The 23,722-nt window shown below is 44.9% G+C and overlaps 1 non-coding gene across 1 annotated transcript; it reads left to right on the top strand.

The window, feature by feature from the left end:
* Positions 1-13,769: 13,769 nt before the first annotated feature.
* On the top strand, positions 13,770-13,852 carry trnal-uaa (transfer RNA leucine (anticodon UAA)). Its single transcript has one exon. It is a non-coding gene; the product is annotated as a tRNA-Leu (tRNA).
* Positions 13,853-23,722: the final 9,870 nt, after the last annotated feature.

The following is a 23,722-nucleotide window of genomic DNA, read 5'->3' on the forward strand; positions in this document are numbered from 1 at the left end:
AGATTGTGGTGGAATACAATTCTTCTGCTGCTGATGGCCCACAGCGCCTCATGAATACCCAGTATTGAGTTGGTAGATCTGTTCTGAATCTATCTCATTTAGTTATAGTCCAACAGCTTTATTTGAAATCACAAGCTTTCGGAGCGCTGCTCCTTCTTCAGGTGAAGTGGAGAAATGCATAAAGACACAGCTTATATTGTAAGAGAATCATGTCAGATGTTTACAGGTAACCTATCCAACTGCCATTTATCACATCTCGGCAGAGAGATAATCACAGCAGTCAAAGGTGTGAATGGTGTCCAAACAGGTCAGTCAGGGAAACATTACATCAAAGAACAATGAGGTGGGGTCACAAGGGGTCAAATATTGCAGATGCTGGGGTCTGTATGAAAAAAAAACAGACAAAAAACATTTTTTTTGGCTGGAAATCACAGCAGGTCCGGCCGCATCTGTGTAGAAACCACCCACCAGGTACATGGTACATAGTCATGTGACTCGGCCAACGTTGTGTACCTCATACGTTGCAGGAAAGGATGCCCCGGAGCATGGTACATCGGCGAGACCATGCAGACACTGCGACAACGGATGAACGGACACCGCACAACAATCACCAGGCAGGAGTGTTCCCTCCCAGTCGGGGAACACTTCAGCAGTCAAGGACATTCAGCCTCCGATCTTCGGGTAAGCATTCTCCAAGGTTGCCTTCGAGACACACGACAACGCAAAATCGTCGAGCAGAAACTGATAGCCAAGTTCCGCACCCATGAGGACGGCCTCAACCGAGATCTTGGGTTCATGTCACGCTACATGTAGCCCCACCTGATGCAGGGTCATCCAGAATCGAGTCGACATTGGCTTGTTCTCTCTACACAGATGCGGCCGGACCTGCTGTGATTTCCAGCCAAAAAAAATGTTTTTTGTCTGTTTTTATGTTTTTTTGTTTTTCATACAGACCCCAGCATCTGCAATATTTGACCCCTTGTGACCCCACCTCATTGTTCTTTGATGTAATGTTTCCCTGACTGACCTGTTTGGACACCATTCACACCTTTGACTGCTGTGATTATCTCTCTGCCGAGGTGTGATAAATGGCAGTTGGAAAGGTTACCTGTAAACATCTGACATGATTCTCTGACTATATAAGCTGTGCCTTTATGCATTTCTCCACTTCACCTGAAGAAGGAGCAGCGCTCCGAAAGCTTGTGATTTCAAATAAAGCTGTTGGACTATAACATGGTGTTGTGTGACTTCTTACATTTGTCCACCCCAGTCCAACTCCAGCATCTCCTCACCATATCTCATTTAGCACAGTGTTAGTGCCACACAACACGATGGATAGTGTCGTCAGTGTGAGGACGGGGCTTCGCCTCCACAATACCTGTGCGGTGGTCACTGCTACCAAAACTGTCATGGAGAGATCCATCTGGAACAGCTAGATTGCTGAGGACAAGGAGCAGTACGTTTTTCGCTCCTGTTGGTTCTCACACCACCTGTCTCAGGCCCAGACTGGCAGCTATGTCCTTAAGGACTCGACCAGCTCGGTCAGTAGTGGTGCTACCGAACCACTCTTGGTGATGGACATTGAAGTCCCCCACCCAGAGTTTATTCTGTGCACTTGCCACTCACAGTGCTTCTTGCAATTGTGTTCAACATGGAGGAGTATTGATTCATCAGCTGAGGAAGGGCGGTAGGTGCTAATCAGCAGGAGGTTTCCTTGCCCATGCTTGATCTGAAGCCCTGAGACCTCATGGGGTCCGAAGTCAATGTTGCGGACACCTAGGGCCTCTCCTAACCTAGAGTACACCATTCTGCCACCAACCCCGGTGGGTCTGCCCTGCTGGTGGGATAGGACATACCCAGCGATGGTGATGGAGGAGTTTGGGACACTGGCTGAAAGCTGAAAAGTATGATTCTGTGAGTATGACTATGTCAGGCTGATGCTTGACTATTCTGTGGGACAGCTCTATCAATTTTGGCAAAAATCCCCAGATTCTTGTGAAGATGAATTTGCAGAGTCGACTGGGCTGTGTGTGACGAGGTTAATGCCGGATGGTCTGTCCGGTTTTATCCTTATTGTTTTCATAGCAGTTTCTTACAACTTGTTAGGCCATTTCATAGGGCAATTAAGAGTGAACCACATTGCTGTGGAGACCATCGTTAGGTCCCCCAATGTAGAGGAGACACATTCTGAGCGGCGAATACAGGATATTAAATTTAAAAAGGTACATGTTATTCACTAAGGAACTGCTGACATGCACGGTGCACATTATAATACCAGGGGCCGCATACAAGCCATCAATCATACTGCTGAACCTCTAACCGGCAATGTGTACATTAAAACACCAGGGGGCATTCATTCACACTTACTTATACTGCAAAACTGCTAACCTCCTTGTTGGGGCAGTAAGCTGTGAGGAGAAGTCAAAGAGCCTGCAAAGTGATATAGATAGATTATGTGAGTGGGCAGGTAAGGTGGCAGATGGAGTAATGTAGCGAAATGAGAGTTTATTCACTTTGGTAAGAAGAATAGAGAAAGAGAATACTTTTAAATGGTGAGGAACTTTCAAATGTTGTTGTTCAGAGAGATTTGGAACTCCTCCTGAAAGGAGCACTGAAAGCTAGCATGCAGGTACAGCAAGCAATAAGGAAGGCAAATGGCATGCTGGCTTTTATTGCAAGGAGGTTGGAGTATAAGTGTATGGACGTCTTGCTACAATTGTGCAGGGCCTTGGCGAGACCACACCTGGGGTATTGTGCACAGTTTCGGTCTACATATCTAGGGAAGGATATACTTGCCTTGGAGGCTTTGCAACGAAGGTTCACTAGATTGATTCCTGGGATGAGAGAGCTGTCCTATGATGAGAGAATGTGTAGAACGGGCCTATACTCTCTGGGGTTTAGAAGAATGAATGTTGTTCTCATTGACACATACAAGGTTCTGAAGGGGAATGACAGCTTAGAGGCTGAGATTTCGTTTCCCCTGGGCTGGAGTGTCCATAACTAGTTGACATGGTCTCAGGATAAGGGGTCGTCCATTAAGACTGAGATTAGGAGGAATTTCTTCAATCTGAGGGTTTTGAATCTTTGGAATTCTCTGCCCCTGAGGCCTGTGGATGCTGAGTCATTGAATATAATCAAGGCTGAGATTGATAGATTTCTGGACTCGAGGGGAATCAAGGAGTACGGAAATCGGGTGGAAAAGTGGCATTGAGATCGATGATCAGCCATGATCTTATGGACTGGGGCGAAGGGTCGTATATCCAGTCCTGCTCTTATTTCTTATGTTCTTATAATCTGTTACATCTCTAACTTTATCCCATTTTGATGAAAGCACATCGACCTGAAACGTTAACGTTTTTTTTCTCGCCACAGATGTTGCCTGACCTGCTGTGTATTTCCAGCATTTCTGTTCTTATTTCAGATTTCCAGCATCCACAATATTTTGCTTTCGTATGCGAACAAATTATCAGCAATTGCTAGTGTGCATGTTGCATGTGCATGGTGCATGTTCGCAGGTCAGCAATACAAGTAACAGCAAGTGTGTGCAGCCGCTGCAGGTCAAAGGTGCGCAGTGCAGGTTAACAGTACTGCATTATTAGTAATGGCAAGAGTGCACCCCCAGCTGCTCTATTGCGCACAGTGTACATTAGCTGGTCTGCAGTATAAGTATCGGCAGCGTGTGCCTACTGCTGGTCGAAGGTGCATGGTGCATGTTAGCAGGTATGCAGTAAAAGTAACGGCAAGAGAGCGCTTCCTGCTGGTCTAAGGTGCGCGGTGCATGTTAATAGGACTGCAGTATAAGTAACGGTGAGTGTGCGCCCGCTGCTGTTCGAAGGTGCATGGTGCATGTTAGCAGGTCTGCAGTATAGGTAACGGCAAGAGTGCGCCTCCTGCTGATCTAAGGAACACAGTGAATGTTAGCAGGTCTACAGTATAGGTAATGGAGAGTGCGCGCCCCTGCTGGTCTAATGCACACGGTGCACGTCAGCAGGTCTGCAGTGTAAGTAACGGCGAGTGTTTGCCCCCTGCTGAGCTAAGGTACACGGTGCACGTTAGCTGTTCTTCAGTAAAAGTAACGGCGAGTGTGCGCCCCCTGCTGGTCTAAGGTGCACAGTGCATGTTAGCCGGTCTGCAGTATAAGTGCGAATGCAAGAGCGTCCTCTGGTGATTTAATATAGACAGTGCGATGCCTTCAACAGTTAACGTGCTTGTTTTTGATAGTTATTTATTTATTTTTAAACAAGTGTTTATGAAGACATTAAGTTCCTGACACTGAAATAATTCAACACAGAGGGGAAAAATGAGCAATTCTTACAGCAGATAATTTATTCTATGGGTGGAAGGAATGTCTAAGGGGGTTACCGAGTGATGGTGAAAACGTTATTAACTTTTCTGCCATTCAGCAGAATTGTGATGAACTTTGAGGTTTTTCTCAATTTGTAGACTGTATTTTAAAGTGTTTGGTAAAAATGCTCAGTGTTTATGACACTGGAGTTCTGTGTGAGGAGCTGGTGAGTTTAACAGGGTCAGCACCGAATGCTGGAAGTTCACTGACAGTCTCTGTCTCTCTGAATGCTGCAGGTGGTGTGGGCGGGTCAGGGTTGATTGACGGCTGAAGGCTGTTTCTGGTTCAGCAAATGTAGAATGTTCCTTCCAAATGTGTTCTGATTGACAGCTGCAAACGACTTATTTGTCTCAGGTCACATTAAGTGAATCATTCTTTGATCATTCCGTGTCTGCTTTAAAGGGGTTTGCTGTTAGTCAGGGAACATTCTGAGTCTGTTTGACACGGGTTTACTGTCATTCTCGCATTCTCTGTCATCTTAAAATGGGTTAGCTCTCAGTCCCGGATCACCCCATGCCTGTTGACTATTGGTGTGCTGTGAGTCACGGAACACAACCATATAATAAATAGGAGCAGGAGTAGACGATACTCTCCTTGCAGCCTGCACCGCCATTCAATAAGTTCATGGCTGAACTTATACATCAATGCCACTTTCCCGCCCTATCCCCTGTCCCATGTTTCCCTTAGTGCCCTAAGATCTATCGATGTCAGTCTTGAATATGCTCATTGACTGAACATCTTCAGCCCTCTGGGTTAGTGAATTCTAACGATTCAAATCCCTCTGGGTCAAAAAATTTCTCTCTATCTCAGTCCCAAATGGCGGACCCCTTATCCTGAGACTCTGCCCCCTAGTTCTTGACTCTCCAATCAGGGCAAACAGCCGCTCAGCATCGACGCTGTCAAGCCCTTTAAGAATTATACACATTTCAATGCGATCATCTCTCATTCTTCTAAATTCCAGTAAAAATAGGCCCATTCTACTCAATTTCTCCTCATCTGGCAGCCCTCCCTTCCCAGAAATCAATCTAGTGAATATTCATTCCACCCCCTCCAAGGCAACTATATCCTTCCTTCGGTAAGGTTAACAAAAAGTGTACATAGTGCTCCAGATGTGTTCTCAGCAAAGCCCTAAATAATTGCAGCTAGGCATCCTTACTCTCGTACTGCAAAGCCCTTGTTCTAAAAGCCAAAATCCCCTTTACGTTCCTAATTGTAGCTGAATGTTACCGTCCTGTGATTCGTGTAGAAGGACATCCAAATGCCTCTGAATCTGAAAACTCACTACTTTCTCACCATTAAAAAAAATCTTCTGTAATCCCATACTTCCTAGCAAAGTGGATAATATCACATTTCCCCACATTATACTTCACCTGACAACTTCTTGCCCATTCACTTAACCAGTCTATATTCATTTGCAGCCTATTTCCTTTCTCCTCATAGCATCCTTGCCCACTTAACTTGGTACCATCAGCAAACATGAATATATTTCACTCGGCCCCTCATCGATGTCATTGATATAGATTCTAAAAGGCTGAGGGTCAAGCACAGATCTTTCAGGACTCCACCAGTTACAACCTGCCATTGCGAAAGTCACCCATTTATTCCTGCTCTCCGCTTTCTGTCCGTTAACCAATCATCAATCCACGCTACTATAATACCCCCCCAATCCAATGAGCACATGTAACAACCTGTTGAGTGGCACACTATTGAACGCCTTTTGAAAATCCAAATACATTACATCCACTGGTTCCCCCTTGTCTACCCTAAAAGTTACACCCTCAAAAAATTCTGATTGCTGTGTGAAACACGATTTTTCTTTCATAAAACAGTGTTGGCTCCGCCTAATTTTTTCTGATTTTCCAAGTGTCCTCCTACCACGTCCTTAATAATGGATTCCAGCATTTTCCCTGCAAATGATGTCAGGCTAACTGGCCTAATGTTCTCTTTTTTATCTCTCCCTCCTTTCTTGAACAGCGGGGTAACATTTGATACCTTCCAGTCCACGAGGACCCTTCTAGATTCTAGGGGATTCTGGAAGATCAAAGCCAATGCACGCACTCTCTCTGCCGCCACCTGTTTTAAAAACGAAGGATGTAGGCCATCAAGTCCTGGGCATTTGTTGGCTTCTTGTCCCTTTCATTTCTCCAGGTCTTTTACTTTACTAATATTAAATACTTTCAGTTCCTCGATCTAATTAGCCTCTTGGTTCCACATAACTTCAGCTATGTTCTTTGTGTCTTCTACTGCAATGACAGATACAATATGTTTGATCCCCGTCATGCAATTTCCATATTCCACGTTATAATTTCTCTTGTCTCTGCCTCTAAGGGACCCGCCTTTAATTTCACTAATCTCTTCCTTTTTACACAATTAAAGCTCTTACAATCTGTTTTTAAATGTCTTGCTAATTTACTCTAATTCTATTTTCTCCCTCTTTATCAATCACTTGGTCAGCTTTTGCTGATTTTCAAAACATTCCGAATCCTCAGGCTTCCGACTATTTTTGTAACATTGTAAACCTCTTTTTTTAATCTAATACAATCACGAACTTCTCCAGTTAGCCATGCTTGTACCACTTTTCCAGTGTCGTTTTTATTCCTCAAGGGAATGTATATTCGTTGAGAATTCAGAATTGTTTCTTTAAATGATTGCCATTGCTTATATACCGTTATATATTTTAATCTTAATTCCACAAACTACCTTAGCCAACTCGCCCCATATAACTTCCTAACTCACTTTGTTTAAATTTAAGCCCCTAGTTTCTGACTTAATGGCATCATTCTCAAATGTAATATGAAATTCTATCATATTATGAGCAATCTTCTCCAGAGGATCCTTTATGATAAGGTTACTAATTAACTCTGTCTTATTGCACAATACAAGATCTAAATGAACCTGTTCCCCAGTTCGTTCCTCGAAATATTGTTGTAGAAAACTGTCTCGAATGAAATGAACTCGTCCGCTATACTACTTCTGTCAATTTTCTTTGTCCAGTCTACATGAACAGTAATGTCTCCTATGATTATTGCCTTACCCTTGTTACATGCTCCTCTAATTTCCTGATGTAAAATCTGTCCTACATCATGATTACTGTTACGGTGGCTTTAAACTGATCCCACAACTGCTTTCTACCATTTGTTATTCCTGAGCTCCGCCCACACTGATTCTACATACTGATTATCTGGGGTTTTCTCACTACTGGCTTTATCTCACCCTTTATTAGCTGGCTACCCGCCTCCTTTTCCATTTTGCCTATCGTTTCTAAAAGTCAAGTACCCTGGAATATTTTGCTCCCAACCTTGGTTACCCTAAAACCATGTCTCAGTAATGGCTACTGGATAAAAGCCAATTATTTCTATTTGTGCCATTAATTCCTCTGTTGTGGAATGACAATTTTGTGCGACATTAGATATAAATTTTTATTATTTTACCCTAATGTGGTCTTCGGCAGTACTGCCCTACTACAGCATTTAAACTTTCTGTCCCTTCCTGACAGAATCTGCTTGATTTTACCCCAATCGCTAATCTGTTCTGCAGCCTGGACTTTTCCCTTTGGATTATAAACTTGCCCTTACCTGAGCCCACCTTCCCCTTATTAGGGATTGTTCTTCTTAGAGCAGAGAAGATTAAGAGGTGTTCAAAATCATGACGATTTTGATAGAGTAAATGAGGAGAAACTGCTTGCAGTGGTAGAAGTGTTGGTAACCAGAGGACACACATTTAAGGTGATTGGCCAAAGAACCAGAGGCGCCATGCGGGAATAAATTTTTAAGAAGCGAGTCGTTATGATCTGGAATGGGTGATGAAAGCAGATTCAATAGTTACTTTCAAAAGGGAATTGGATAAATACTTGACGGGAAAATGTACATGGCTATGGGGAAAGAGCAGGGGAGTATTACTAATTGGATAACTCCACCAAAGAGCCGTCACATGCAAGATGAGCCGAATGGCCTTCCTCTGCACTGTCCCACACTGTGATAGTAGGGTTGAACTTGACATGTAAATTAATCCCATCAATCCCAAATCATGTGGCTTTGCGGCACCATTTCTCCAGCGAACCATGACCAAAATGACGACCCTCTCTCACTCTCTCTCACTCTCTCTCTCTCTCTCTGTCTGACTCTCTCTGTCTTTCTCTGTCTGTCCCTCTCTGTCTCTCTCTCTGTCTATCTCTTTGTTTCTCTCTCTCTCTCTTTCTGTCTCTCTCTGTCTCTCTCTTACTCTCTATCTGTCTCTCTCTGTCTCTCTCTCTCTCTGTCTCTCTCTCTCTCTCTCTCTCTCTCACTCTCTCTCTGTCCATCTCTGTCTCTCTCTCTCTGTCTCTCTCTCTCGCTCTCTCTCTCTCTCACTGTCTCTCTCTCTCTCTCTGTCTGCCTCTCTCTCTCTGTCTCTCTCTCTCTTGCTCTCTCCCTCTTTCACTCTCTCTCTCTCTCTGTCTCTCGCTCTCTCCCTCTTTCACTCTCTCTCTCTCTCTCTCTCGCTCTCTCCCTCTTTTTATCTCTCCCTCTGCCTCTCTCACTCTTTGTCTCTCTCTCTGTCTGTCTGTCTCTCTCTCTCTCTCTCTCTCTCTCTGTCTCTCTCTCTCTGTCTGTCTGTCTCTCTCTCTCTTGCTCTCTCCCTCTTTCACTCTCTCTCTCTCTGTCTCTCGCTCTCTCCCTCTTTCACTCTCTCTCTCTCTCTCTCTCCCTCTTTTTATCTCTCCCTCTGTCTCTCTCACTCTCTGTCTCTCTCTCTCTGTCTGTCTGTCTGACTGTCTCTCTCTCTCTCTCTGTCTCTCTCTCTCTCTCTCGCTCTCTCCCTCTTTCTCTCTCTATCTCACTCGCTCTCTCTCTCTCTCGCTCTCTCCGTCTTTCTCTCTCTCTCTCTCTCTCTCTCTCTGTCTCTCTGTCCTAAATTCCGGCAGCAAACAGCACACAGCACGGGTAAACTTGTCCATTCATAAGCAGAGAGGTTATGTAAATTTATATAGAACCATGGTTAGATGGCACTTAGAATACTGTGCACAATTCTGGTCTCCATTTTACAAAAAAATAGAGAACTGGCGAAGGTGCAAAGAAGATTGAGAGGGATGATACCAGAACTGAGAGGGGATAAATAACTGGAAAGTCTGAACAGGCTGGCGTTCTTTTTTATGGAAATGAAGGCTGAGAGGTGACCTTTTAAATTCTTTAAATTATGAAGGGGTTTGATATTTCAAATTAATGAACAGATCTGCTTCAATCAGGGTTCAAACCATCACGCCTAAATCACATTGAACATTGAGAACAACGCCGCAATCAATCAGGTATCGCAGCTGAAAATACATCACTTTGAAACAGGCACAGATACAGAATGATCATAGAATCATAGAATGGTTACAGCACAGAAGGAGGCCATTCGGTCCATCAAGCCCGTGCTGGCTCTCTGCACGAGCACTTCAGCTAGTCCCACCCGCACACCTGCCCGTTCCCCGTAGCTCTGCAATTTCTGCTCATTCAGGTCCTTATCCAAGTCCGTTTTGAAGGCCACGACTGAATCTGCCTCCGTCACCCTTTCCAGTTACTAACCGCTCGTTGCCTAAAAATGTGTTTCCACATGTCGCCTTTGGATCTTTTGCACATCACATTAAATCTGTGCTCTCCGGCTCTCGACCTTTCTGGCAATCAGAACAGATTCTATCTATCTGCTCAACATAACATAAGAATATAAGAAATACGAGCAGGACTAGATCAGTTGGACCTTCGAGCCTTTATCTGCTCTGACTAGACCGCTCATGGTTTTGAAATGGCCCGGGGCTGACATGATCTGTACGAAGAGTACATCCCATTTAAACAGACACAGAATGACCCGGGACTGACAGCACATCCCTTTTAAACAGACACAGAATGACCCGGGACTGACAGCAAATCCCTTTTTAACAGACACAGAATGATCCGGGACTGACAGCATGTCCCTCTTAAACAGACACAGAATGACCCGGGACTGACAGCACATCCCTTTTAAACAGACACAGAATGACCTGGGACTGACAGCACATCCCTTTTAAACAGACACAGAATGATCCGGGACTGACAGCACATCCCTTTTAAGCAGACACAGAATGATCCGGGACTGGCAGCATGTCCCTTTTAAACAGACACAGAATGACCCGGGACTGACAGCACATCACTTTTAAACAGACACAGAATGATCCGTGACTGACAGCATGTCCCTTTTAAACAGACACAGAATGACCCGGGACTGACAGCACATCCCTTTTAAACAGACACAGAATGACCCGGGACTGATGGCACATCTCTTTTAAACAGACACAGAATGATCCGGGACTGACAGCACATCCCTTTTAAACAGAAACAGAACGATCCGGGACTGACAGCACATCCCTCTTAAACAGACACAGAATGACCCGGGACTGACAGCACATCCCTTTTAAACAGACACAGAGTGATCTGGGACTGACAGTACATCCCTTTTAAACAGATACAGAATGACCCGGGACTGACAGCACATCCCTTTTAAACAGACACAGAATGATCCGGGACTGACGGTACATCCCTTTTAAACAGACACAGATTGATTCGGGACTGACAGTGGATCCCTTTTAAACACACACAGAATTAATCACTTTCGTACTGGGACAAGCAAGTCGTTTGCATCATTCAGTCCAAAAAAGCTGTTGATGAGGAAATTCCTGAATTGATGAACCACAGGCAGCCTTCAGTTTTTTGTAAAGAAACAAACTTTCTAACATGCACCGTGCAAATTCACCCACCAGGGCGCACACTCGCCTTTACTTACACTGCAGACATGCTTACATGCACCGTGCCTGTTAACCCACCAGGTGGGGCACATTCGCCATCATTTTTAAAGTATACTTATATTAATAGCAATTTTTGTTAAACAAGTCTATTATTTTCCCCTAATACCCTGGTCAAGCAAATGTCTATCGATCTCAGTTATACAATCATTAAATGATCCAGCAACAACTACCTTTTGTGGGAGGGAGTTCCACACTTCGACCTTTCTTTGTATGAAGAAATGTTTCCTAATTTCTCTCTTGAACGGCCTGGTTCCTATTTTAAGGTTAGGTCCCCTTGACCTAGACTCTACCACCCCACCCCCCCTGCCCCCCATCCCTCACCCCAGTGGAAAACGTTTCCTTCTGTGTACTCTATCAATTACCTTCAATATCCTAAATATCAGAATCTGCCCACATGGCAGACTGATAAGACAGGTAAACGCCCAAAGGATCCAAGCAAAGTGGCAAGTTGGAAGCAAAGGGTAGTGGTCGATGGGAGTTGTGTTACTGGAAGGCTGTTAAGTGGGATTCGGGAGGGTTCATTACTAGGTCCCTTGCTTTTTTGTTACATATCACTGATTTAGATTTCAATGTAGGATTAAGAATTTTGCAGATTTTATATAAACATTGTCCATGTGGTTGTTAGTGAGGAAGAAAGCTCCAGACTGCAGGACGTTATCAATGAATTGGTCAGGTGGGCAGAAAAGTGTCAAATGGAATTCAATTCGTGGAAGTGAGAGGTAATGCATTAGGAGAGGGCTAACAGGACAAAGGAATACACAATAAATGGTAGGATATTGAGGAGCGTAAAAGAACAGAGGGACATTGGAGTGCATGTCCACAGGTTCATGAAGGTCGGAGTGCTGGTAGATAAGGTGTTTAAGGAGGCAATAGCAAAAGACAGCGGATGCTGGAAACTGAAATAAAAACAAAAAGTATTGGAAATATTCAGCAGGTCATTATTTCAGATTGCCTGCTGAATATTTCCAGCATTTTCTGTTTTTATTTCAGATGAGCTGCTGAATATTTCCAGCAGTTTCTGTTTTTATTATTGGTTATAAAGCCCTAGGGAATATTTTCCTTTATTAGGCGGCAGGCGGTTAAGAAGGCAAATGGTATGTTGGCCGTCATAGCGGGAGGGTTTGAGTACAGGAACAAGGATGTATTGCTGCAGTTGTACAGGGCATTGGTGAGACCACATCTTGAGTATTATGTGCAGTTTTGCTCGCCTTATCTGAGGAAGGATGTTCTTGCTTTGGAAGGAGTTCTGCAAAGATTCACCAGGCAGATAGCAGGGATGGCAGGAATGATGTATGACGAGAGATTGGGTGGATTGGGCTTATACTCACTGGAGTTTAGAAGAATGAGAGGGGATCTCATTGAAACGTATAAAATTCTGACAGAACTGGACAGACTAGATGCAGGAACGATGTTCCCGATGGCCGGTGTATCCAGAGCCAGGGGTCACAGACTAAGGATAAGGGGTAAGCCATTTAGGACAGAGATGAGGAGGAATTTCTTCATCCAGCGAGTGGTGAACCTGTGGAATTCTATACCACGGAAGGCAGTAGAGGCCAATTCATTAAACATATTCAAGAAGGAGTTGGATATATTTCTTAAGGCGAAAGGGATCAACGGTTATGAGGAGAAAGCAGGAACCGGGTACTGAATTTGAATGATCAGCCATGATCGCATTGAATGGCGGAGCAGGCTCGAGGGGCCGAACGGCCTACTCCTGCTCCTATCTTCAATGTTTCTATGTTTCTATTAGCCAAGGCATAGAATTCAAGAACAGGATTTTTATGCTTGAACAGTATAAAACACTAGTTAGGCCACAGCTAGAGTACTGCAGACAGTTTTGGTCACCACAGTACAGGAAAGATGTTATTGCACTAGAGAGGGTACCAAGGAGATTTACTAGGATGTTGCCAGGACTGGAAAATTTTTGCTATAAGTAAAGATTGGATAGGGTTGGGTTGTTATCTTTGGAGCAGAGGAGGTGGGGGGAAGACATAATTGAGGTGCATAAAATTCTGAGGGGCCAAGATACAGTGGATAGGAAGGACCTATTTCCCTTAGCAGAAATGTCAATGATCAGGGGCGTAGATTTAAAGTAACTGGTAAAATGATTAAAGAGGAGTTGACAAGAACCATTTTCACACAGAGAGTGGAGCGGATCTGGAAGTCACTACCGATCACATTAATAGAAAGCACTATGGATATGTACTTGAAGTGCTGCAACCTACAGGGCTACGCACCCAGAGCTGGAATGTGGGATTAGGCAAAACATCTTTTTCGTCCGGCAAAGACACGATGGGCCGAATGGCCTCCTTCTCTGGCGTAAATTTCTGTATTTCTATGATCTCTGCCCTTAATCTTCAATATTCCAGGGTACACAAGCCTAGTTTATGTGATCTCTGCTCATAGCCTAACCCTTGGAGCCCTGGTAACACACTCGTGAATCTGCACCGCACTCCCTCCAAGGTCAATATATCCTTTCTAAGGTGCAGTGCGCATAACTGTACACAGTGGCCTAACCAGGCCTCTGTACAGCTGTCACACAACTTCCTTCCATTTATATTGTGCGGGGCAGTTGTCTAATAGTTTGTACAGGTCATTTCACTGTTGAAATGATTAATTTGCACAGCTGTGATGGCCGAGTGGTTAAGGTGTTGGACTTAACATTTAATGGGGGTTTCCCCACGCAGGTTCAAACCCTGCTCGCAGCGATCTCTACACCAAATTCTTTACTTTATTTAATCGGTTCACTGTGGAGATCACTGGCCCCGAAACTGATCAGAATTCCCTCCACTGCACGTTATTACACTGAATAACCCAAAGCTGTTGTTCCAATTGGAAACACTAATTTATTATCAATTAGAAATTGTGGATTTGTTTGAAGCTATTTGCAAAGATCAGTGAGAAATTTGCACATAAGACAACTCGTAAAGATTCCATTTAATAAAGAACCCTGCAATGTTTGGAAGGAAAAGAGTGGAAAAGCGGTTTGGTTTTCTGAAGTTGATCAAGAATTAAAAAGTGTGTAAAATAAACACGACAGGACTCGAACCTGCAATCTTCTGATAGCATCAGAATTTTACACTGAAGTCAAACACCTTATCCATTAGGCCACGCAGCCACACAAATATGCACTAAACAAATCCTAATAATGAGTGATTAAACTCCGTCATTGTGTTCATTTCAATAACAACAGAGAATGCTGGAAACACTCAGCAGGTCAGGCAGCATCGAGTGAGGGCGAAACAGAGTTAAACTTTCAGGTCGAACCCTTCGTCAGAACTGGAAAAGGTTAGGGAAGAGGGATTTTTAAGCAGGGGTGGGTGGAGGCGAGATAAGAACAAAGGAAATGTCTGTGATAGAATGGAAGGCAGGAGAGATTGACTTACAAAAGGGATGATTGTGCAAGGCAATAGGAGAGGTAATAGGACAAGCTAACGAATAACAGATGGCTCAAGATGAGGTGTGAATGATTATGGCAGAAACATTAACAACTGTCATGTGAGGAAACATGAGAACCAATTAAAAAAATAAAAGAAATACAGGGGCCAATTTATAGTCTGAAATTGTTGAACTCGGTGTTAAGTCCAGAAGGCTGTAAAGTGCCTAACAGAAAGATGAGGTGCTGTTCCTCGAGCTTACATAGAGCTTCATTGGAACAGTGTAACAGGCCAAGGAAGGAGAGATCAGAGAGGGAGTGGAGCAGACAATTATAGTGACAGTTGACCGGAAGCTCTGGGTCACACTTGCCGACTGTTCTGCAAAGCGTTCACCCAATCTCCATTTGGTGTCACAATGTAGATTCAGCGAATACAGTATACTAAATTGTAAGAAGTGCATGTAATCGCTGATTCACCTGGAAGGAATGTTTGCTGCCCTGGGCGATGGGAAGGAAGGAGGTAAAAAGGGCAGGTGTTGAATTTGCTGCACTTGCATGGGATGGTGCGGGGCAAAGGAGAAGGGGTGTTGGGGTGATAGAGGAGTGGACCAGGCTGTCATGGAGGGAGCGGTCCCTTCGAAATGCTGAAAGGGAGGAGGGGAAGATGTGTTTGGTGGTGGGATCATGCTGGAGGTGGTGGAAATGGCGCAGGATGATTCGTTGAATGTGGAGGCGGGTGGGGTGAAAGGTGAGGACAAGGGGGGAGCCCTATTATGTTTCTGGGAGTGAGCTGAAGGGTGAGAGCAGTAGTGTGGGAAATGGAACAGACTCGGTCGAGTGTCATGTCAACCATGGTAGAGGGTGATCCTCAGTTGAGGAAAATGTAAGACATACCGGAAGCACTGTTATGGAAGGTGGCCTCATCAGAACAGATGCAACAGAGACAGATAAACTGGGAGAATGGAATAGAATGGAATGGATAAATCCCCAGGGACTGATAATCTACATCCTAGTGTACTTAAGGAAGTGGCCCTAGAAATAGTAGATGCATTGCTGGTCATCTTCCAAAATTCGATAGACTCTGGAACAGTTCCCATGGATTGGAGGGTAGCTAATGTTACCCCACTATTCAAAAAAGGTGGTAGAGAGAAAGCGGGGAATTATAGACCGGTAAGCCTGACATCGGTAGTGGGGGAAATGCTATGTGGATGTGGTGTATTTGGACATTCAGAAGGCTTTTGAGAAGGTCCCACACAAGAGATTAGCGTGTAAAGTTAAGGCACATGGGATTGGGGGCAAGGTACTGACTTGGATAGATAACTGGTTGGCAGACAGGAAGCAAAGAGTTGGAATAAACGGGTCTTTTTCCGAGTGGCAGGCAGTGACTAGTGGGGTACCACAGGGATCGGTGCTAGGACCCCAGTTATTCACAATATATATTAATGATCTAGGCGAGGGAACTAGATGTAATATCTCCAAGTTTGCAGATGACACAAAGTTGGGTGGGCATGTGTGCTGTGAGGAGGATGCCGAGAAACTCCAGTATGATTTGGACAGGTTGGGTGATTGGGAAGAAGCATGTCCGATGCAGTATAATGTGGGTAAATGCGAGGTTGTCCACTTTGGTGGCATAAACAGGAAGGCAGATTATTATCTGAACATCAATAGATTGGGAGAAGGGGAAGTGCAACTAGACCTGGGTGTCCTTGTGCACCAGTCGCTGAAGGTAAGCATGCAGGTGCAGCAGGCGGTTAAGAAGGCAAATGGTATGTTGACCATCGTAGCGAGAGGGTTCGAGTACAGGAACAAGGATGTCTTGCTGCATTTGTACAGGGCCTTGGTGAGACCACATCTTGAGCATTGTGTGCAGTTTTGGTCACCTTATCTGAGGAAGGATGCTCTTGCCATGGAGTGAGAGTAGTGAAGATTCACCAGACTGATACCTGGGATGGCAGGAATGACATATGAGGAGAGATTGGGTCGATTGGTCTTATACTCGCTGGAGTTTAGAAGAATGAGAGGTGATCTCATTGATACTTATAAAATACTAACAGGACTAGACAGACTAGATGCAGTAAGGATGTTCCCAATGGCTGGGGATTCCAGAACCAGGGGTCACAGCCTAAGGACAAGGGGTAAGCCATTTAGGACAGAGATGAGGAGGAATTACTTCATCCAGAGAGCGGTGAACCTGTGGAATTCTCTACCACAGGAGTCAGTGGAGGCCAATTCATTAAATATATTCAAGAAGGATAAGATATATTTCTTAAGGCTAAAGGGATCAAGGGATATGGGGAGAAGGCAGGGACAGGGTACTGAATTTGGATGATCAGCCATGATCTCACTGAATGTTGGAGCAGGCTCGAGGGGCTGAATGGCCCACTCCTGCTCCTATCGTCTATGTCTCTATGTTTCTATGAGCCCTTACAGCAAGCGTGGTGGGAGGAAGTATGGTCCAGGTAGCTGTGGGAGTCAGTGGGCTTATAGTGGATGTTGGTCGATAGCCTATCCCCAGAAATGGAGACAGAGAAGTCGAGGAAGGGAAGGGAAGAGTCGGAGATGGACCATGTGAAGGTGAGGGAAGGGTGGAAATTGGAGGCAAAGTGAAAGAAATTATCTGGTTCAGGGCGAGAGCAGGAAACGGCACCAATACAATCAACGATGTACCGGAAAAAGAGGTGAGGAAGGGGACCTGAGTAGGACTTGAACAAAGAATGTTCCACATATCCCACAAAAAGGCAGGCATAGCTAGGGCCCATGCAGGTACCTATAGCAACACCTTTAATTTGGAGGAAGTGAGTGGAATCAAAGGAGAAGTTGTACAATGAGAGGACAAGTGCAGCCAGGCGGACAAAGGCGGTGGTGGATGGGGACTGTTGGGGCCTCTGTTCAAGGAAGAAGTGGAGCCGCTTAAGGCCGTCCTGGTGGTGGATGGAGGTGTAGAGGGAATGGACATCCAGAGTGGAAAGGAGACGTTTGGGGCCAGGAAACTGGAAACTGTTAAAATACAGAGGGTATTGGAAGAGTCGCACATGTAGGTGGGAAGGGACTGGACAAGTCGAGAAAAAATAGAGTGAAGATAGGAAGAAATCAGTTCTGTGGAGCAAGAACAGGCTGCAACAATTGGTCAACCAGGGCAGTCCTGTTTGTGGATCTTGGGAAGGATGTAGAAGTGGGCAATGCAGTGTTGAGGATCTGAGAGATTGGCGGCCATGGGGGGAAGATCTCCAGAGGAGATGAGGTCACTGACAGTCTTGGAAACAATTGCTTGATGTTCAGTAGTGGGGTCATGGTCCAGGGGGAGGTAAGAGGAGCTGGCAGAGAGTTGCCGTTCAGCCTCCGGATGGTAGAGGTCGGTTCTCCAAACAACAACAGCACCATCTTTGTCAGCAGGTTTAATAACAATGTTAGGGTTGGATTGGAGAGAACGGAGTGGTGCAAGTTCAGAGGGAGATAGGTTGGAGAGGGTGAGGGGAGCAGGGAACTGGAGATGGCCGATGTCATTTCAGTCTCATTCTTTGCACTCCAAACCAACAGAAAGAGTAGACAATGGTAATGCAGTAGGTGTAATTTATCTGGATTTTCAGAAGGCCTTCGATAATGTACCCCATAATAGACTGATGAACAAAGTCATAGAATCCGGAGTCAGGCGAGAAGTAGTGGAATGTATTGCTGGCTGGCTTAAGGAGAGAAGGCAGATAGTCCGACTGCCGGGTAGTTTATTCGCAGTGGCAGAAGGTGGGTAGTGGTGTTCCACAAGTATCTGAGCTGGAGCCACTGCTGTTCCCAATTTATATTAACGATTTAGACTTAGTGACCAGAAACACAATTTATAAATTTGCAGATGACACCAAATTGGGGGGGATAGTCAATACTGAGGAGGACTTCAACAAGTTACAGGAGGACATTAATAAACTTGCAGAATGGGCATAGAATAGGCAAATGAATTTGAACACAGATAAGTGTGACGTATTTCATTATGTTAGGAGAATACGAAGGTCACTTATTTCTTGGCGGGTGCAAGTCTAGGTGGGGTAGAGGAACAAAGGGATCTCGGAGTACAAATGCACAAATCACTGAAAGTTGTTACACAGGTTAACAAGGCCATATATAAAGCAAACCAAGCACTACGGTTTATTTCTAGAGGGATAGAATTGAAAAGTAGGGAAATTATGCTAAACCAGTACCAAACCTTGGTTAGACCAAGGGTACAGTGAAGATTTACAAGGAAGATACCAGAAATGTGAGGGTTTACATTTCAGGAAAGGATTAACAGGCTGGGTCCCTTTTCATTTGAAAAAAGAAGGCTGAGAAGTGAGCTAATAGAGATCTTTAAAATTATGAAAGGTTTTTACAGAGTGAATATAGAGAGAATGTTTCCACTTGTGGAGAAGAGCATAACTAGAGGCCATCAATATAAGTTAGTCAGCAAGAAATCCAATCGGGAATTCAGCAGAAACTTCTTTACCCAGAGAATGGTGAGAATGTGGAGCTCGCTACCACAGGGAGTGGTTGAAGCGAGTAGTTTAGATGCATTTAAGGGGAGGCTAGGTTAGAACATGATGGAAAAGTGAACAGAGGGTTATGCTGATAGATTTAGATGAGGAAAGACGGGAGGAGGATGGAGTGGAACATAAACGGTGGCATGGACTGGTTGGACCGAACGGTCTGTTTCTGGCGGTATGTTAATGAGTGATTAAACCCCGGGATTGTATTTATTTCAGTTCTATTCTTTGCACTCCAAACCAATCAGCGGCTGTGAACCGTTCACTGATTGAAATACGAGAAGTCCTGATGGATCTGGAATTGTTCATTTAATGTTGGAAACCTCCGCAGGTCATAACTCAGGATTTCCAGCTTTCCTTCAAAGTATTGCAGGTCCCGTGTGAGTTTCCATCCAAACTTTTCAACAAATAACAAAATCAAGAAACTACCCTCTCTACCAAAAATCAAATGGCCCGTACGGGGATCAAACCCGTGACCTTGGCACCACGCTCTAACCAACTAAGCTAACCAGCTGTCGGGTTTTGTTTATGTGTATAAGCTTATATTTTCGAGACTCTAGCTGACGATTTCCTGCATTAATCTTTCAGCATACAACCTGCAGTTATCAATCATACACTATCCTATCGGCAAATACTGTACATATGTCACTGTGTGCCACACATGACAACAGTCAACACAAGTGCCAGGCAATGGCCAGCTCCAACAAGCAAAAGTCTAACCAGCGCCCCTTCACATTCAACAGCATGACCATCACCGAATCCGCCACCACCATTACCAACAACAACTTGCATTTACATAGCACCATTAACGTAGTAAAACGTCCCAAGGCGCTGCACAGGTGTATTTACAGACAAAACATTTGACACCAATCCACATAAGGAGAAATTAGGGCAGATGACCAAAAGCTTGGTCAAAGAGATAGGTTATAAGGAGCATCTTAAAGGAGGAAAGAGAGATGGACAGGTTGAGGCAGGGAATTCCAAAGCTTAGGGCAACAGGAAGGTTGAGCGATTATAATCAGGGATGCTCAGGAGGGCAGAATTAGAGGAGCGCCGCTTTTTCAGGGAGTTGTGGGGCTAAAGGACATTACAGAGATAGGGAGGGGCGAGGCCGTGGAGGGAATAGAAAAGCAAAATATTGTTAAAATGGAGAGAGACTACAGAATGCTGCGGTTAAGAGGGATCTGGGTGTCCTCGTACATGAAACACAAACAGTTAGCATGCAGTAATTAAGTAGGCAAATGGAAGGTTGGCCTTTATTGCAAGGGGCTTGGAGTATAAAAGTAGGGAAGTCTTGCTACAACTGTACAGGTGAGGCCACGCCTAGAGTACTGCATACATTTTTGTTCTCCTTATTTAAGGAGGGATATACTTGCAATGGAGACAGTTCAGAGAAGGTTCTCTAGGTTGATTCCTGGGATGAAGGGATTGTCTTAGAGGAAAGGTTGAGCAGGTTGGGCCTATACTCATTGGAGGTTAGAAGAATGAGAGGTGATCTTATTGAAACATATCAGATTCTGAGGGGCCTTGACAGGGTAGATGCTGAGAGGCTGTTTTCCCTCATGGGGGAATCTAGAATCAGGTGGCATAGTTTCAGAATAAGGATTTGTCCATTTAAGACGCAGATGAGGAGGAATTTCTTCTCTCAGAGGGTTGTGAATCTTTGGAATTATCTACCCCAGAGAGCTGTGGAGCCTGAATCATTGATTATATTCAAGGCTGAGATAGACAGATTGTTGAACTATCGGAGAGTCAAGGGTTAAGGGGGAACAGGCAGAAAAGTGGAGTTGAGGCCAAGATCAGATCAGCCATGACCTTATTGAATGGTGGAGCAGGCTCGAGGGACCAAATGGCCAACTCCTGCTCCTATTTCTTATGTTCTTATGTTCTTATAAGGGCAGCACGTGCATGGGAACACCATCAACTCCAAGTTCCCCTCCAAGTTACACACCATCCCGACATGAAAATATATCACCATAACTTCATCGTCACTAGGTCAAAATCCTAGAATTGCCTCCCCAACAGTACTATTGGAGTACCTTCACCACATTGACTGCAGTGGGTCAAGAGGGCTTCTCACTACCACCTTCTCAAGGGCAATTAGGGATGGACAATTAATGCTGGCCTTGCCGGCGATGCCCAAGTCCTAGGAACAAATTACATTAAATTAAAATAGTCACGACTGGATGTGGCCGGATTGCAGAGCTTTGATCTGATCCGTTGGTTGTTGGATCGCTTCGCTCTGTCTACACATGCTGTTTCCATAGCTTAGCATGTGTGTAGTCCTGTGTTGTAGCTGCATCAGGTTGGCACCTCATTTTAGGTATGCCTGGTGCTGCTCCTGAAATGCTCTTCTACACTGCTCATTGAACCAGGGTTGGTCCCCTGTCTTGATGCTAATGGTAGGGTGAGGGATATGCCAGTTCATAAGGATACAGATTGTGGTGGAATACAATTCCAAAACTGAGGCCCCCTCTGCTCTCTCAGGTGGACATAAAAAATCCCATGGCACTATTGGAAGAAGAGCAGGGGGTGGTGAGGTTTACCCCGGTGTCCTGTAGCCAATATTTATCCGCAAATCACCATCACTAAAACAGGTTATCATCGATTATCACATTGTGGGAGCTTGCTGTGCACAAATTGGCTGCTGCTGTTTTTCCTACATTAAAACAGCGAGTACAACTTCATTGCCTGTAAAGCGCTTTGAGACGTCCTCAGGTGAAAGGTGCTGTAGAAATCAGAGTCTTTCTTTTACAGCCTTCGAAGTCACAGAATCACAGAAACCCCACAGTGCAGATAGAGGCAATTTCGGCCCATCGAGCCTGCACCGACACATATCCCACCCGATCCCCGTAACCCCTACACCAACACATATCCCACCCTATCCCCGTAACCCCACGTATTTAATCCCCCTAACACTAAGGGTCAATTTATCATAGCCAATCAACCTAACCCGCACATCTTTGGACTGTGGGAGGAAACCGGAGCACTGACAACTGACAAAAACCAAAAATCAACATAAATTGAATTTAACAGCAAAAAGATTTAAAGCAGACCGGTTAGCTCAGTAGGTTAGAGGGTGGTGTTAATAACGCCAAGGTCGCGGGTTTGATCCCCGGATGGGCCATTTACTTTTTGATGGTGTGGGTCGTTTCTTAATATTACTATTTGCTGAAAAGATTGGAGCTGTCATACTTTAAAGCAAAGCTACAAAACCTTAGTTCTGCCGAGAGCTCAAGGAACTGGAAGGTTGACCCTGTGTCTATCTGTCCACAGATGGCGCTGATCTACAAATTACTCCTACTGGTCGCGTGGCCTAATGGATAAGGTTTCTGACTTCGATATTAATCCTGAGGCTATCAGAAAGTTACAGGTTCGAGTCCTGCCACGGTCTTTTTACACACTTTTTAATTCGTGTTCAGTTTTATAAAACCAAACCGTGTTCCCACTCAGTAGCTGAAGGTGATTCCCTACCAAACACTGCAGGGCTCTTTATTAATTAGTATTTTTGATGCTGCTTTGTGTTTGTATTGCTTGCTGGTTCCCAACAAATCCACAATATCTAATTGATGCCGATAAATTATTAGTGTTCCAATTGGAACAACAGCTTTGGTTTAATCAGTGTAATAAAGTGCAGTGGAGGGAATTCTGATCAATTTCGGGGCCAGTGATCGCCACAGGGAGCCGATGAAATAAAATAAAGAATTTGCATCAAAGTCGCTGCGAGCAGGGTTCGAACCTGTTCAGGGAAACCCCGTTGGATTTCAAGCCCAACGCCTTAACCACTCGGCCATCGCAACTACACATTAACAGTTAGAAAATACTTCCTACTGTGAGTGAGTCAGGAACTAGCTCAGAGAAGACAGGTCACAAATACTCACCGATAAATCCAGCAGGGAATTCAGGATTAACATCTTTGGCCAAAGAGTGCTGAGAATGCAGTAGCTGAGGCGAATACTACAGATGCATTTAAGAGGAAGGGAGAAAGGAATAGAAGGATATGCTGAAAGGATTTTTTTAATTCGTTAATGGGATGTGGGTGCGCTGGCAAGGCCAGCATTAAATGCCCATCCCTAATTGCCCCTTGAGAAGGTGGTGGTGAGCCGCCTTCTTGAACCGCTGCAGTCCGTGTGGTGAAGGTACTCCCACAGTGCTGTTAGGGAGGGAGTTCCAGGATTTTGACCCAGCGACGATGAAGGATCGGCAATATACTTCTAAGTCAGAATGGTGTGTGACTTGGAGGGGAACTTGGAGGTGGGGGTGTTCCCATGCGCCTGCTGCGCTTGTCCTTCTAGGTGGAAGAGGTTGCGTGTTTGGCAGGTGCTGCTGAAGAAGCCTTGGTGAGTTGCTGCAGTGCATCTTGTAGATGGTACGCAGTGCAGCCACAGTGCGCCGGTGGTGGAGGGAGTGAATGGTTAAGGTGGTGGATGGGGTGCCAATCAAGCAGGCTGCATTGTCCTAGATGGTGTCGAACTTCTTGAGTGTTGTTGGAGCTGCACTCATCCAGGCAAGTGGAGAGTATTCCATCACACTCCTTACTTGTGCCTTGTAGATGGTAGAAAGGCTTTGGGGAGTCAGGAGGTGAGACACCCGACGCAGAATGCCTAGCCTCTGACCTTCTCTTGTTGTCACAGTATTTATGTTCAATGGTAACCCCCAGGATGTTGGTGGTCAGCTCCTTTGTTCATGTTGGACCA

The sequence above is a fragment of the Somniosus microcephalus genome, unplaced genomic scaffold, assembly GCF_052327205.1.
Source record: "Somniosus microcephalus isolate GS21.2 unplaced genomic scaffold, FLI_Smic_1.0 unresolved_chr8, whole genome shotgun sequence".
NCBI classification, from domain to species: domain Eukaryota; kingdom Metazoa; phylum Chordata; class Chondrichthyes; order Squaliformes; family Somniosidae; genus Somniosus; species Somniosus microcephalus.